General features: G+C 50.8%; 1 protein-coding gene and 1 pseudogene across 1 annotated transcript in view; one reads left to right on the top strand and one right to left on the bottom strand.

Moving 5' to 3' along the window:
* MAN1C1 (mannosidase alpha class 1C member 1) overlaps window positions 1-15,985 on the bottom strand; it is a 174,507-nt gene that overhangs the window by 47,929 nt on the left and 110,593 nt on the right. The gene's annotated exons all lie outside the window — the stretch shown is intronic.
* LOC116566608 lies at window positions 4,728-15,893 on the top strand (annotated as a pseudogene).

Raw genomic sequence — 15,985 nt, 5'->3', positions numbered from 1 at the left:
GTTAACAACGATATCCAGGACTTGAACTCAGATCCAGAACAAGTAGAATTAATTAACATTTATTGAACTCTCCACTTTAAATACACAAAATATATACTCTTATCAGTACCACATCATATCTATTTACAGGTTTAAATGAAATATTGGTTGGCTGCTTGTTAGTTATTTTCTTCCCTCATTTTTTTTTTCATGTCTCTATTATTAAACACAATTATAGGCATACCCATTTTTAGACTGCACTCTAGCCCGGGCAATAAAGCAACACCCCTGTTCTCTCTCCCTCTTCCTCTTCCTCTTTCTTCCTCTATTTCATTCTTTTTTATTTTATTCTTTCTTTTTCTTTCTCTCTTTCTTCTAAAAAAAAAAAAAAAAAAGAATGATTCAATGGACTGTGGGGACTGGGGGAATAATGGAAGAAATGAGGAACATAAAAGGTATTTTATGCAAATAGTGACAAAAAAAAGCGATGAAGTGACTATATTACAATAAGTCAAAATAGAATTTAAGACAAAAATTTTCACAAAAAACAAATGTTTGTTATACATTAATAAAATAATAAATTCACCCATTTTTTATTATAAATTTATTTATAATAAAATTACAAACATATATGCATAAAACATAAGAACTTTAAAAAAAAAAAATCCATCCGCTGGCTCAGGCCTATAATCCCAGCACTTTGGGAGGGGAGGGCAAGGTGGGCAGATCACGAGCTCAGAAGTTTGAGACCAGCCTGGCCAACATAGTGAAACCCAGTCTCTACTAAAAATAGAAAAAAAGGCCGGGCACGGTGGCTCAAGCCTGTAATCCCAGCACTTTGGGAGGCCGAGGTGGGTGGATCACGAGGTCAAGAGATCGAGACCATCCTGGTCAACATGGTGAAACCCCGTCTCTACTAAAAATACAAAAATTAGCTGGGCATGGTGGCGTGTGCCTGTAGTCCTAGCTACTCGGGAGGCTGAGGCAGGAGAATTGCCTGAACCCAGGAGGCGGAGGTTGCGGTGAGCCGAGATCGCGCCATTGCACTCCAGCCTGGGTAACAAGAGCGAAACTCCGTCTCAAAAAAAAAAAAAAAGAAAAAGAAAAAAGAAAAAAATTAGCTGGGCGTGGTGGGGGGGGCGTCTCCTGCAATCCCAGCTACTTGGGAGGCTGAGGCAGGAGAATCACTTGAACCTGGAGAGTAGAGGTTGCAGTGAGCCAAGATCAGGCCACTGCATTCCAGCCCAGGCGACTCTCTCTCTCTCAAAAAAAAAAAAAAAAAAAAAAATCCATCTACATGTTGATGACCCCCAGATTTAAGTACCTGCCAAGACCTTGTCCCCAAACCCCAGACTCACATATCTAACTCTGCATGCGCAGTTCCACTTGAAGGCCTTCGGGCATCTCATGTTTTACTGTCTGAAAGCCAAGCCCATGCCTTCCTCCAGACCTGTCCCTTCCACAGTCTTCCCCATCTTGATTAATGCCAGTGTCCTCCTCCCACGAGCTGCGGCCCCCAACCCTTGACTCTGTCTTGCACCCCCTCATTCAGTCCTGCAGCAAATCCTGCTGGCTCTGTCTCTGCAAGATTTCCAGACACTGCCCACATCTCACCTCCTCTGTGCAACTAACCCAGCCACCTCCTCTCTCTTGCATTTACTCCATTGGCCGCCTCCCTGCCCCCCTGGCATGTACCCTTGCCCTTTCCTCTTCCCCCACCCCACCCATCTGTCCTCAGCATGGCAGCCAGAGACATTTTTTTAAAAAAAATTCAGTCATATCATGCTACTCCTCTGCTCGAAATCCCCCCATGGCTCCCATCTGACAGAATTGAAAGCCTTAGTCCTTCCCGTCCCTGGGGCCCTGTGATCCCCCCTGGCTCCCTCACTGCCTCTCCTTCTCTGCTTCAGCTGTAGGCTGTCCCTTCAGCCTCCGAGCCTGCTCCTGGCCTGGGCCCTGGCAGCTGTGGGCCACTCTGCTGAAACTGGCCCTGCCCTCTCTGGCTCCCCACAGCCTTCATCACCAGGGGTATCAGGCACGAATCTGCTCTCCCAGACACTCTGTCTTCTCCTGAGGGGTTGGCTCCTACGGAGGAGAACTCAGTCCACTCCTGCCTTCCACTGCCCAGAACACTTTCCAGTGCCCACGGAGGCCTGTAAATATTTAGTAATGAAAGGCCTCCTCCCACTAGATGGGGAGGGCTTTAAGGGTAGCTGTGGTGCATTCATACCTCCCAGTGCCTGGCTACAGTCTGACCCTCAGAGGCATTAAAGGAAAGGGGTTGGGCTGAACAAATGAGCCCATGGCATGGGTGTCTGCGGTGACCACATGCAGAGCAGGGTTAAGTGTCTACTTTAGGGGCTGCCACCACCAGACAAACATCCTCCTACCACGCTGCCCAGGGTGAGGACGCGCCCAAAGCCTCGCCCCACACAAAGTTTTCTGTGAAGAGCGTGTCAGTCTCCACAGGGAATGAACATCTAGCTCCCAGAAGCTCCTCCCCAGGGGCTGCTGAGCCAGGAACCAGCCTGTCTTCCTGGATCCTGGTCAGTATCCCACCCTGGTGACTCTGCCATATTAGTGATGATGACGTTTTTATGTGATATCATATTAGCAAACAGAAATGGTCAGGGTGGCCATACAAATTCCAGGAAGAACATTTAGAAGAAAAAAATCACCCAAGGCGTAGCCTATTACCACAAAATCGCCAGAGCCACACATTAACGGCTGCATTTAATTTAATGACATAATCAGCAGAGACTTCTCTTCCTCTGTAAGGAAACCACACACGTGTTTTTCTCAGCATCCATGGAAACCCACGTGGCTGTGTGGCAGACCATCTTTTCCAAAGACAGCTGCTGTGGTATATCTTATTCCACAGCAAAAGAAGAATGAAGCTTTTCTTGAGACACTGACACACCTCCCATGGCTGCTCTCCTTGAACCTGGACAGACCATTGTGATTACCTGGACCAAGGGAATGAAGCAGAAAGGATGAGGTGCTATTTTCTTTATTTTTTTGAGGGTCTCTTGCTCTGTCACTCAGGGTGTAGTGTGTGGTGTGATCATAGCTTACTGCATCCTTGAACTCCTGGGCTCAAGCCATCCTCCCGAGAAGCAGGGACTACAGGAGTGCACTACCATGCCTGGATAACTTTAAAAATTTTTTTTGTAGAGATGGGGATCTCACTACGTTGTCCAGGCTGGTCTTGAACTCCTAGCCTCAAGTGATCTTCCCATCTCGGTCTCCCAAAGCACTGGGATTACAGGTGTTAGCCACTGTGCCTGGCTTGACCTTAAGAAACTGGCAGCTTCCACTTCCTGCCTCTCAGAATGCTAGATCGTGGAACCAGCCACCATATTGTGAGGAAGCCCAAGATAGCTCTCAAAGAGAAAACACATGAAGAGCCATATGTCGGTTTTCTGACTGACAGTCCCATCTGCAATTCCAGCCAACAGCCAGCATCAATTGCAATACATGAATGAAAAAGCTTCCAGCTAACACCAGCACCCAGCTGTCAATTCAGCCTCAGCCTTCAAGCCTTCCCAGCTGAGGCTCTATACATGACTGCACAGAGACAAGCACATAACAAGCCCCTGTGATGCCCTTTCTGAATTACTGACCAACTCAATCTGTGAACATAATAACATAATTGTTTTAAGCCCCCAAGTTTTGGAGTAATTTGCAACATAGCAATAGCAACTGGAATGTTTTTGCCACATGGGTTCCTAGGAAGATTAATTAAAGTGACATCCCCATTACCCAAAGTTTATTGTTTAATACCATATTATCTAGCATGATGAGGTCTTCTGGCGGCATAAAACCCATTTACGGATTGGGACCTCTCCATTTCTATCTGGTCTGTTTTTCGTGTGCTGTGTTTTATTTTTTTTTCCTTTAGCAGGGATATTTTCCTTGACTTTTCCCTTGATGGCTATTTCTTGGGTCACATGGCATTGTGTTCTGAGGCTGAATATTTCCAGGCAAAGGTTTCCTAAAGCCTCTGGAAGGAAAGATATTTTTTAGGAACTCTTCCTGGAACCCAACAGAATGCTCTTACTGAAGGCCGATACATGAAAGATGAGCACATAACAATCATATCACTGCCCTGTTTAAAAGCCCTCAGCCTCACCCCTGCCTGGGTTCTCCAAGTTGAAACTCCTGGGCACAGCATGCAGAGCCTGTGGCCCTAGCCACAGCAGGCTGTCCAGCCTCAGCTCTTGTCCTGCTCTCTTTGCACGTGATGCTCGACCCATATCAGACCACCAGCAGCTCCTCAGACTCCCTGGTGTGTCTGCTGATCTGGGTCCCTCTGGCTGGGATGCCTTCCTTTGCATTAGCTTGGTAAACACCTACTCATCTTTCTGGCCTTGACTCATACATTAAGCCTTTACCCAGACATTCCTGAGCTGCCAAGCAGAAGTGACCATGCCCCCCATTGATGCCCACCTGCTCCACTGCACACGGCTTTGTCCCAGCACTGTGCGCACTATGTCTCTGCGTTAAGTGCCTGTGAATCCCAGGGTGCAGTGGCTGGGTCTAACTCTTCCCACTGGCCCTGGCATCCATCCTCAGGCTGGGCACAAAGAAGGCAGAAACAAGTGGTTGTTGAATGAATGAATGGCAAGTGGAAATGCCAATAGCTCTTTCTAGGGGTCTCCAACATTTTACCAGGGCCCTGAGCCTCGGAGAAGACATACAACACAGTAGTGGCCAGCTTCCAAGGAAATCCCTGCCGGAGAAGCAAAATGGGCAGCCGCAGACGTCAAGGCCCTGGCGGAACTAATGGCTTCCTCCACCCTTCCCAAGCAGATGCCATGCTTTGCTGCCACAGCTGGCTGGAGAATGGTTACTGCAGCCAGCAGCTGGAGGAGGTTCGCTGTGACGAATGGCTGGACATGGCTCACTGAAGCAGTCTGCTGGACACAGCTCCTCACTGGAAAACAGGGTGTGCTTGTAAAATCTTAAAGTTTGTTTGTTTTTAAACAAGAGCTGAGGATGCTGTCTGATCTGGAAACCTGTGTTTCCTCTGACCGTGTACAGCAAGCTCTGAACTGCTCTGATCTCAAAACTGGAGCCCAGAATTCTGGAGCGATATTTCCAAAGTCACACAGCTCAGAGCAGAGCTGTGACCAGAAGCCACCTTCCAGGCCATGTGACCTTTACGCTTCCTGCGAGGACTTGGTAGGGGAGAGAGCATGGGCTTTGGAGCCAAACAGACCCGGTTTTGATCTGAGCCTCATCCATACCTTGCTGTCTGAGCTTGGGCAACTGACTTGACCTCTTGCACCCTCAGTGAAATGGGATAATGAGGCTGGGTACAGTGGCTCGCACCTGTAAGTACATTTTGGGAGGCGTAAGCAGGTGGATTGCTTGAGCCCAGGAGTTCAAGACCAGCCTGGGCAACATGGCAAAACCCTGTCTCTACAAAAAAATGCAAAAATTAGCCAGGCATATGGGCATGTGCTTGTGGTCCCAGCTACTTGGGAGGCTGAGGTAGGAAGATAGCTTGACCCCAGGAAGTAGAGGCTGCAGCAAGCTGTGATGGTGCCACTGCACTCCGGCCTGGGCAACAGAGCAAGACTCTGCCACAAAAACAAAAATCAAACAAAGTAAAATGGGATAATGAGGTCTCCCTTTTAGAGTGGTGATGAGTTTGAACGAATACACATAAAGAATCCCCATGCATTGTCCAGCACTCAGCAGGTACTCACTGCAAGAGAATATGATACACTCAGCGTACAGTAGATACTCAATGCATGAGGCTGTTATCACAAGGTTCAGTTCCAGCAGAGAAAGTCACCCTCAGGCTTGGCAAAGCTAAGAGCCCTGCAGATGCTTGGTCTAGCAGAGAAGGTACTGCTTTTGTGCCAAGCAAGCAGAAAGCATGAGGCCTGGGGAATGCGGGACCGAGCTGGGCAGGGACTGGGGCATTTTAACCACCCAATAGGACTGCAGTATTCTTTTTGCCTCAACGGTGAAAAGAGCAAAAGTCAGAGCCCTCTGCTGCTCATCCCACCAGACATCAAAGTCCAGCTGCTGCTCTGGTCAGCTCCTAACAGCAGACACAGAGACCCTTCATACTCTGGCCTCTATTTGCCTGGAGAAATTAGATGAATCAATGAATTCAATGAATCTTCACTCCCTCCCTCTCCCTCCCTGGGAGGAGTAAATATCCCCATCCCATTAACTTTGGGCTTTTCCATGTAACTTGCTTTGGCTTCATGGTGGGTGGGGAATTAAACTCTGCCCTTGATTTTAGGTTTGGCCATGAGACTTGCCACAGGGATCAGTGGACATGATCTGAAACATGCTCGTATGGCTGGGCTTGCTCTCCTAGGCTCCCGCCCCTCACCTTCCCCGAGAAGAATGAGTCTCAGCTGGCCACTGGTCCAGGAAGGATGAGACATGTGCAGAGCAGACTTGGACCTAGCTGGATGCAGCCTAGATAAACCAAATTACCAAATTCCAGCCTATCTGAAGTCACAAAAAACACTCACTGATGTCTGCCTCTCATTGTGGAATACTTTGTTATAACACAATCTTATCATGGAAATAGTTGACTGATACAATGCTCTCACAGTCCTATGTCTTATTTATTCATTCATTCATTCATTTATATTTTGAAACATAGTCTTGCTCTGTCGCCCAGGATGAAGTGCAGTGGTGCGATCTCTGCTCACTGCAACCTCCACCTCCTGGGTTCAAGTGATTCTCGTCTCAGCCTCCCAAGTAGCTGGGATTACAGGCACGCACATGCCTGGATAATTTTTGTATTTTTAGGAGAGACAGGGATTCACCACGTTGGCCAGGCTGGTCTCGAACTCCTGGCCTCAGTGATTTACCTGTCTCGGTCTCCCAAAGTGCTGGGATGACAGCTGTGAGCCACCACAACTGGCCTCCTATGTGTTAATAGTCTTTTCATGTGTTCCACATTCTAAGCAAACTACTGATTCCATGTGGCCCACTCTCTAGCCTCCAGCCCTTGAATAAGCTGTTTCCTCCTCCTGGCATGCCCTCTTCTAACCCACAATGTCCTCACACGTCTCAATCCAATGTCTACTTTAACTTCTAGATAAAATGCTCCTTCCTCCGTGAAACATCCCCGATTCTCCCACCTGTGCCTGAGGTTTTTCTCCTCTGAACATTGTTATGAAAGGCATTGTTTCTCAATGTCTATTAAGTATTTTGTGTCCTTTTCTCAAGTCCATTCCAGGCAGGGAGTGTCTTCACGGCCTGATTAAGCCTATACAGGCCCCGCAGGGTCCAGGTGTCTTTGGGATCTGCGGAGTGAAGGACTGGACGCTCTCCCTGTGCTGCCTCTGTGTGAGGTGGCCTCCTTGACAGCCAGTGCCCCTGCCAGAGGCAACTCCTCTGTGGTGTGAGGTGGTGGGAGCCAGACACTGAATCTACGAGGCTCTGAGATCCTGGCCCAGGGTAGACACCCCGAAAAAGTTTCTTGTGGAATGTGGAATTCTAAATGCCAGCCAAGCCTTCCTTATCAGAAGTTAAGAACAATCCTTGCAGATAGCACTGACTGAGCACTTGCTTTTGTGCCTGGCACTGTGCTGTTTGTTTCACATCCATCTTTTAAAAACTCTATCACTGGGCTGGGCACGGTAGTTCACGCCTGTAATCCTAGCACTTTGGGAGGTTGAGGTGGATGGATCACTTGAGGCCAGGAGTTCAAGACCAGCCTGGCCAACACGGTGAAATCCCGTCTCTACTAAAAATACAAAAGTTAGCTGAGTGTGGTGGTGCATGCCTGTAGTCCTAGCTACTTGGGAGGGTGTGGCACGAGAATCACTTGAACCCGGGAGGTGGAGGTTGTGGCGAGCTGTGATTGCGCCACTGCACTCCAGCCTGCGCAAAAGAGAGATACTCTGTCTTATAAATAAATAAATAAATAAATAAATAACTCACTGTCCCTCTTTTACGGATGAAGATTGAAGCTTAGAGGAATTAAGTCACTTGCTTAAGATTCATTCATTCATCCCAAATATATTTTTTGGGTGCTTGGGGTGTGTCTGGCACTGGAGCCTAGCAGAGTGAGGGGAAGGACCCACAGAGACACATTTAAGTATAATATGTGTGTGATGCAGAAAAATAGAGTGGCTAAGGAGGGGATCCATTTAGATGTGGGGTGGGAGGGCACAGCCAGGAGATGGGCAGCACTCGGGCAGAAGCTTGACTGAGGCCCAGGAAGAAAGGGGCCGAGGGCACAGTGGGCAGAAGGCACAGCACACTGAATATCCCGAGGTGAGGATTGTGCACAGCGCGAAAGGAGGAAGTAGTGAGCAGTGACACATGGCCCTGGGGCTGCAGGAAAGGGGGTCCAGATGGCTTAGGAACTGGGTCTGACTGGCTGCTGTATGATGAGTGGCTGGGCCCAATGGGACTTCAGAGCTAACCATCCTGGTTTGGTGAATTGTGTTCTAGGCACTTATGGATGAGGAGGACGGGGGCAGAAGCACCTGGGTCTGTGCTTTGAGACCCTAGAAAGGCAGCTGGAGATGCTCCCCAGCTTGTGGGAGGGGGGCAGCTGTTTACCAATCCAGGAACAAGGAGAATTCAACCACACCATGGGGCATGTGAGCCAGGTGCCTCGCCTCAGCTCCTGGGGAAACCTCCAGCTGCCTTTGACAGTGTCAGAGCCTCCCGGGCCTGCGGGCACAGGGCTGCCATGCTGTCTTGGGCATACACTGTGGCCACAGAGAGCTATGCATCGATCATGGCAAACATGGCCTGTGGCCTACCGCCAAGAGGCGCAGACGCATGGCTCTGATAAGATGAATGATGATTATTGGAAAGGGGAAAAGAAAGGAGATCAAAGAGGCCCCATTCACCCCCACAAAACATTAAGAGATAGCAGAGGCAGTGCCAGGAGAGCCTGGTACGGAGCTGAGCCCTGGGGAGGGTCTTTGTAGTTGCTGGGATGGCTGAGCTGCAGGCAGTGGGCCAGCAGAAAGGGTTGAGTCCTGGAAACCCAAGCTTGGGTACACCACTTACTAGCTGTCTCAGTTTCCTCATCTTCCACAGTGGGAGCAAGGAGACCTCCGCCTTGCAAACCGTCCTGAGGGCTAGCGATCATGCAAAATGCCGGCTGCAGCAGCTGCAAACCTGCGTGGAGGCCGATGCCACGCTGCTGAGCGCCCCACAGGCGGCACCTCTTTTAAGTCTCACAACACTGGAGGAGGAGCATGCAATTCCTGCCCATTTTACAGATGGGGAAACTGAGGCTCAGAGAATCATCTAAACTTCACAGGGCTGATGAACAGGGAGCCAGGACTCAACTCCGGCCATCTGCCTTGGTGGCTCTGCTCTTCACTGCTGTGCCATTCCATTCCCGTGCAACTTGGGAGACTGGGCTCGGTTTGGAGGGTCCAAGAAGGTCTCAAGGAAGTACTCTTGGCTTTGAGACCCCAGGCTACCTCCTGAGGGCCTGTGGCTCAGCCTGACCCTATCTCCTACCTCTGGGCTGGAGCAAGGCCCCCTGCAGCAGGCATTCCCTTGCAGAGAGCTGCCGCCTCTCCCTGGGAGCCTGGGCACTCTCCGCAGGAGCCTCCCCAGATGCCCTCGAGGGGTGGCTCTTCCTACCTACACCATTCTGGACCCCATGACTGATCCCTTGGCTGAGGCTCACTCATAGGAGGGTCCGAGTTGGTCTTTTTCTCTGACAGATGGGAGCCCTGGAAGGAAGGTACCCTGCCAGATGCATCTTTAGAAACACCAAAGAGCCTAGCATGATGCCAGGTGCATGGTAGGCTTGGAGTAAACATGTAGTAAATTAACCCTGAGACAGAGCAGGGCAGGAGCTAGAGCACGCATGAGCACAGGCCGGACAGGTGGCCCTCTCTCCATCAGGCCATGACAAATCCACCTGCTTTACTCCCAGCATCAGTGAAGAGGAGGGGACCAGCCCACCCTCCTACAGACCAAGGTCCTTCCCTTTCTTTGGTCCATAGGCCCCTTCCAGAATCTCACAGAAGCCACTCTGCCTCTTCCCTTAACTGGAAAGATAGCTACACACATTTTACACATAAAACAACACAGGCTTCTCCTTGCCAGACTTACCTATGTTTACCACCTAACAGAGAGAGAGGCAGGGGCCTGAGACAGATTCTGACAAAGGATAGAGTGGGGCAGAAACTCTGGAATCAGGTGGACGTAGAATAAGATAATAATTGGCCTATTACTAGCTGTGTGACTTCTGTCAGCTACCCTATCCCATGAGCTTCAACATCCTCCTCTGTGAAATGCAGATAATGTAGATTACTGAAGCCACTGGTGCTAGTGGATGCACAGTGAGGTTTGTTTTCCTCAAATGTAAATGGACTGCAGGGGATACCTGTGAGTTTCCTCTTAGTTGATTATTATTATTTTTTGAGACAGGGTCTCACTCTGTTGCCCAAGCTGGAGTGCAGTGGCACAATCACAGCTCAACTGCAGCCTTGACGTACCCGGGCTCACGTGATCCTCCCACCTCAGCCTCCTGAGTAGCCGGGACTACAGGAGCATGCCACCACACCTAGTTTTTTTGTACAGACAGGGTTTCACCATATTGCCCAGGCTGGTCTCAAACTCCTGGGCTCAGGTGATCTGTCCACCTTGGCCTCCCAAAGTACTGGGATTATAGATATGAGCCACCAGGCCTCACCTCATTTGATTTTTTTTTTTTTTTTTTTTGAGACGAAGGCTTTGCTCTGTTACCCAGGTTGGAGTGCAGTGGCACGATCTTGACCCACGCAACCTTTGCCTCCTGGGTTCAAGTGATTCTCCTGCCTCAGCCTCCCAAACAGCTGGGACTACAGGCACATGCCACCATGCCTGGCTAATTTTGGTAATTTTAGTAGAGACGGGGTTTCACCATATTGGTCAGGCTGGTCTTGAACTCCTGACCTCAGATGATCCACCCACCTGGGCCTTATTTGATTTTTTTTTTTTTTTTTTTTTTTTTTTTTTTGAGACGGAGTTTCGCTCTTGTTACCCAGGCTGGAGTGCAATGGTGCGATCTCGGCTCACCGCAACCTCTGCCTCCTGGGTTCAGGTAATTCTCCTACCTCAGCCTCCCTAGTAGCTGGGACTACAGGCACGCGCCACCATACCCAGCTGATTTTTTACATTTTTAGTAGAGACGGGGTTTCACCATGTTCACCAGGATGGTCTCGATCTCTTGACCTCATGATCCACCTGCCTCGGCCTCCCAAAGCCTTATTTGATTTTTTAAAGGCAGCCGCGATGTTGGGGGAAGCACAGGCTTCCAGTCAAACCATGTGCCTTGGCTCTGTGGCTTACTAGCCTGTGACCACAACCAAGGGACTTCACCTCTCTGAGCCAGCAGTTAGTCTGCACTGTCCAAGGTGTCACAGGTGTGGGTGACTTGGACCAGGTGAAGGGTACAGGACTCCATGCACAGAGTCTGGCAGGAGAGTGAAAAGGAGGAGGAAGTGCCCATGTAGGGAAAGCCCCTCCCTGCTTGCCCTGTCCGCCCACCCACAGCCAAGCCAGGCCTCATGCAGCTGTGACAGCCCTGAGCATGCTTACAGGGCAAGAGCTGCCTCTGTTTCAGACCTTGGTGCCCAAACAATTCACAAATGCAGCAAACGTGCCATGGCCCAGGAGCTAGCTCTCCGCTTCAGAGAAAACACACAGTTCAATTTCCTAAAGATCGAACCCCAGGAGTGTCTCAAGGCTTTCCTGGCGAAAGCAGTTCTCGGAACTCAGGAGGCACCACCCTCATGTGACTGAACAATTAAAGCCCAGAGTATTTGTTGTTCTCAGCTAAGGCTTGAGGATGGCTGAGAAAACTTAAAAAAAAAAAAAAAAATGTGATTTTGGCAGTGTGGTTTTCAGAAATATATGGTAATCCATTTTTGTCAATCCACAGAAGGCACAGTTCAAATCATTAAAAAGCCATTGTACTTAATCACACGTAGAGAAGGCCAGTCTCTGCCTCTGAGATCATTTTCAAATGGTTTCAGGGTAACTTTCAAAAACTGACAGGCAAGCAGGGAGGGGATTATGACAGACCCTAATCTGAGGAATTTCTCTTTCTGGTTCTCAGAGGGTAAGGGATTTATTTGAGAGGAAATCACCACGCAGACCTTGGCCTTGGTGGTGGGGACAGTGGTGAGGAAGACTCCAGGATGGATCAGATCTGACCTCTGTCCTTAGTGAGGCTGCAGCTGCCTTCCCAGAAAGACAGGAAGCAATTTCCCAGCAAAATAGCAAGTAAATGATTACGACGCCTTATGACAGGTGCTAATAATAGGTGGAAGTTCATGCAGCTGTTAAGGCCTGGCTGTGAGCCACAGGAACCTGGGTTTGGAATTTGACTTTGCCACTCTGCAGCTGTGTGACCTCACTCACTCCTCCCAGACCTGGGTTCCTCATCTAGAAAATGGGATGCCTGCCTTGTAGGCTTGGGAGATAAATGAGTTAATTCCTGGGAAGCCTTTACTGCAGTGCCTGGTACACAGAAAACGCTCAACAAATGCTGGCTGAGCGGCTAACTCTGCTGAGGAAGCCTCATGGACCTGTGATGGATCAGGAAGGACGAGCAGAAACCCATAGGGTGGAGAGTAGCAGGGGGGACATTCCAGGCAGAGGGCACAGCATGTGCAAAGGCCCCGAGGTAGAAGCTGGTCAGTGAAGAGTACAGGTTTGAGGGGGGATGAGGCGTGGCCAGTCAGCTGGAGCCATCCTGGGAAGGACAAGGGGTTTGGTCTCTACGGTGAGGGCCACAGGGAACCACAAAGGGGTGCTGCAGGGCTGGGCCATGAGCAGCAGTGTTCATTAGAAGCTAACGAAGGGGGAGGAGGCTGCAGAGAAGGCTGGCACGGAGTTTGGAGATCCAGAATTGTTCTGGGGTCAGAACCACAGAGTCTTCTTTCAGGTCTCAGACCACACTGGCCACTTGTTGACTCCTAGGTGATCAAATTCTCACTAGGGGTCCCCAGCCTTGTTTTTGAGAGCAATACCCTCTACTGTGGTGGCAAAGATTCTGCTCCTGTTCCCCTTCCTTAGGTAGAGTCGTTGCTGGGAAATAGCCGCCCAGGCAGGAACTGTGGTTCCCAGCCCTTCCACATCTAAGTGGGTCCTCAGGACCCAATGCGATGTGGGCATAGGCTCCATATACTACTTTGAGGCCTGGCCCATAAAAACCATTCATGGATCTTCCAAGATCAAGGCAACCTAGGGAGTTACAACCTGAAGATGATGGCGCCTGCATCACCCTGGGGTGCCTGAGCCATCGGGGAAACAGTGCTCTCCTCACCATCAATTTGACTTTACATGAGCAAGAAAGAAATGTCTGTTGTCTCCAGCCACTGAAGTCTATGTTTATCTGTCACAGCAGCTAGCATTACCCTAAACAGACCCACCAGGCAGTATGACCTCGGGCACTTCTCCCTGAGCCTCAGTTTCTCTCACACAGATTGTTGTGGGCACCTAATAAGATGACAAGTGTGAGGGCTTTGCAAGCAGCGAGAAACCACAGGGATCCGTTCATCATGGGGTTATTGGCTTTGGTCCCCCTGAGAGCCTGAGGTTGCGGAGGGGAGGGGACTCTAGCTAGTCCCTGCAGAGACAGGGGAGTGTAGCAGCTAAGGCCTGGAGAAGCCCCTGGCAGGGGATCAAGATCCACCAGCAGGTCCTGGCACAGGCTGGGGACTCTCACTCCAGGTTTTAGTTCAACCCTTTGAGAGATGCTCCCCAAATAGCTGAGCCCCCTGAAGGGAGGAGGCTGGGGCCTGGCTTCCATCTCCTGGCAGCTGCCTTGGGAAGCAGTCGGCCCAGACTCCCTCTGATAACTTGTTCCAACCTCTCACAGCTCATTAACAGGAAACTGCATTCCCTGCCAGGAAGACGCACGCCTTGATTTTTCAGACATGGCAGGTAGACTGTGTTATCAAAGCCTCGTCATGGATCTGCACGGCCCCCACGCTCTCCTGCTCTCTGGTGTCCTCGGCCAGGCTCTGTGCTCAGAGCACACGATGCCTTTGGATGTGGCTGGGCGATCTGCCAACCTGTCTGGCTGGGGCCAGGGGCCCAGGATGGATTCCGTGAGGGTGGCTGAAGCTTAGCTTGTACCCCGCTCCTAAGCATCCCACACTCCCTGCCCAGGACTGGGGCTGAGACCCCGCAGAGGGACAGGGTGGGAAGGCCTGAGCAACACAGGATGTGACAGCTGTCTCTGGCCTCAGCAACTTTCACACAGAATATGCTGGGCATTCTGTGTCCTTTTCCTCTGTGTTCTTCTGCCATAGCTTCGGGGTAGGGGTGAAGAATGCTTACCCCCAGCCTCTGGAGCCTGGAGTCAGGCGAAAGGCCACTGTGTTCTGCACATATTGCCCATCATCCTGTTCTTGGGCAGGGTGGGTGCAGACACCAACCTCCTCCACCTCCCATGCTGTCTCATCCCTTCATACAGTCGCTCACCACCTCTCAGTGGGGACCCATGAGTTCTCAAATCACTTGATGGAGCAAACACCATCAGTGCCCTGGACTACAACAAGGACACAAAACATCCATTTCCAGAGTCTATCCACAGGCAGGAGTTAGTCTGTTTCTTCCTTATACCCACCCTGAGCTGTGTCGTTAAACGTGGTTTACAGAGGGGGAAACTGAGGCTCACAGAATTTAAATGATTGATGCCTAAGGTCACCCAGCCAGTTCGCTAGGCAGTCATTTGAGCTGGGCAAGGGTGGGGTTCACTCGGCAGCCAGCACTCTGAGGCGGGGGGGCGGGTCAGAGAAGGAGCCGGATGGCGACCCCAACGGCCTCCAGAGCTCTGTGTATGGGAGCCGGCGGGTCACAGACCCCAGACTCCAGGAACTGGGCCATGTAGAGCTGGGCCCTGAAGACCCAGAAGAAGAGCTTCCCCCTGAGGAGGAGCTCCCGGAGACCCTGGACCCCAAAGACTCCCTTTCTGAATTGGAGAGAGTTCTGGACCAGGACGCAGAGGAGGACATTCCTGAGATGAACCAGCTGTCCATCAGCCAGAAGATCCCTGGCACCGCCGTGGCCAGAGCGAGGAAGAAGAGGAGGTGGCGGAGGCCCAGTGAGCTGGTAGAGCCCAGGAGAAACTGGCAAGTCCTGAAAGACAGGCCATCTGTGTACTGGACCGAGCGGTTCCTGGAGGACACCAGCCTCACCATCACAGTGCCTGAGGTGTCCCAGCAAATGGAGGAGCTGTCTCGGCCCTGGAGATTCTACCTGGAATATTATAACAGCAACAGGACAACTCCTGTCCGGCCCATTCCTCGGTCCTCCCTGGAATACCGAGCGTCGCCTCGCCTGAAGGAACTGGCTGCCCAGAAGATACGGAACAACATCTGGAGCATGAACATGTTTGAGGTGTCCTGGGTATCCAGGGCGGCCCAAATGGCAGTCCCTAGTTCCTGGATCCTCCAGCTGTCAAAGCCGAAGGCCCCAGCCACCCTGCTGGAAGAGTGGGACCCCATGCCGAAACCCAAGCCACGTGTGTCAGACTATAACCGCTTCCTTCACTTGGCCATGCCCAAAGCTCAGCCGGACAAGTTCGTTCCTGACCAAGATCCTCGCTGGGCGGTGATGGATGTCACCAAGAAGGTCGTGGCCAGCCCCCGGATCATCTCCCTGGCCAGGCCCAAAGTGCACAAGGGTCTCAATGAGGGCTACGACCCCTATTACATCTCCCCGGCTGCGCTGGTGGCCCAGGCGTCCCCTCACCTCTATGAGCTCGCCATCACCAGAAAAGTATGAGCCCCCCAGGCCCAGCTTCTAAGACATCGGCTCACCAGTAAACACCCTCAGGCATCCTAACCCTGTGTACGTGATTGTTCTGAGTCTTTTGGCCTGGAGAAGGGAGGGCGGGCTGGAAGGCCAAAAGAAGGATGAGGAGGACAATAATATTTATTTTTGCATCCAAAAAACAAAAAGTCTAGCAGCCTCCATAATCATTATGCTTATGTGTTTAACACATCCTTCATGCCAACAACTGACAATTTACTTGTTTTTTGACATA

The sequence above is a fragment of the Sapajus apella genome, unplaced genomic scaffold (genome assembly GCF_009761245.1).
Source record: "Sapajus apella isolate SASKATOON/1434 unplaced genomic scaffold, GSC_monkey_1.0 scaffold43, whole genome shotgun sequence".
Classification (NCBI taxonomy): domain Eukaryota; kingdom Metazoa; phylum Chordata; class Mammalia; order Primates; family Cebidae; genus Sapajus; species Sapajus apella.
The sequence above is the reverse complement of the archived record's forward strand: the minus strand, read 5'-3'. Positions and strand labels throughout refer to the sequence as shown.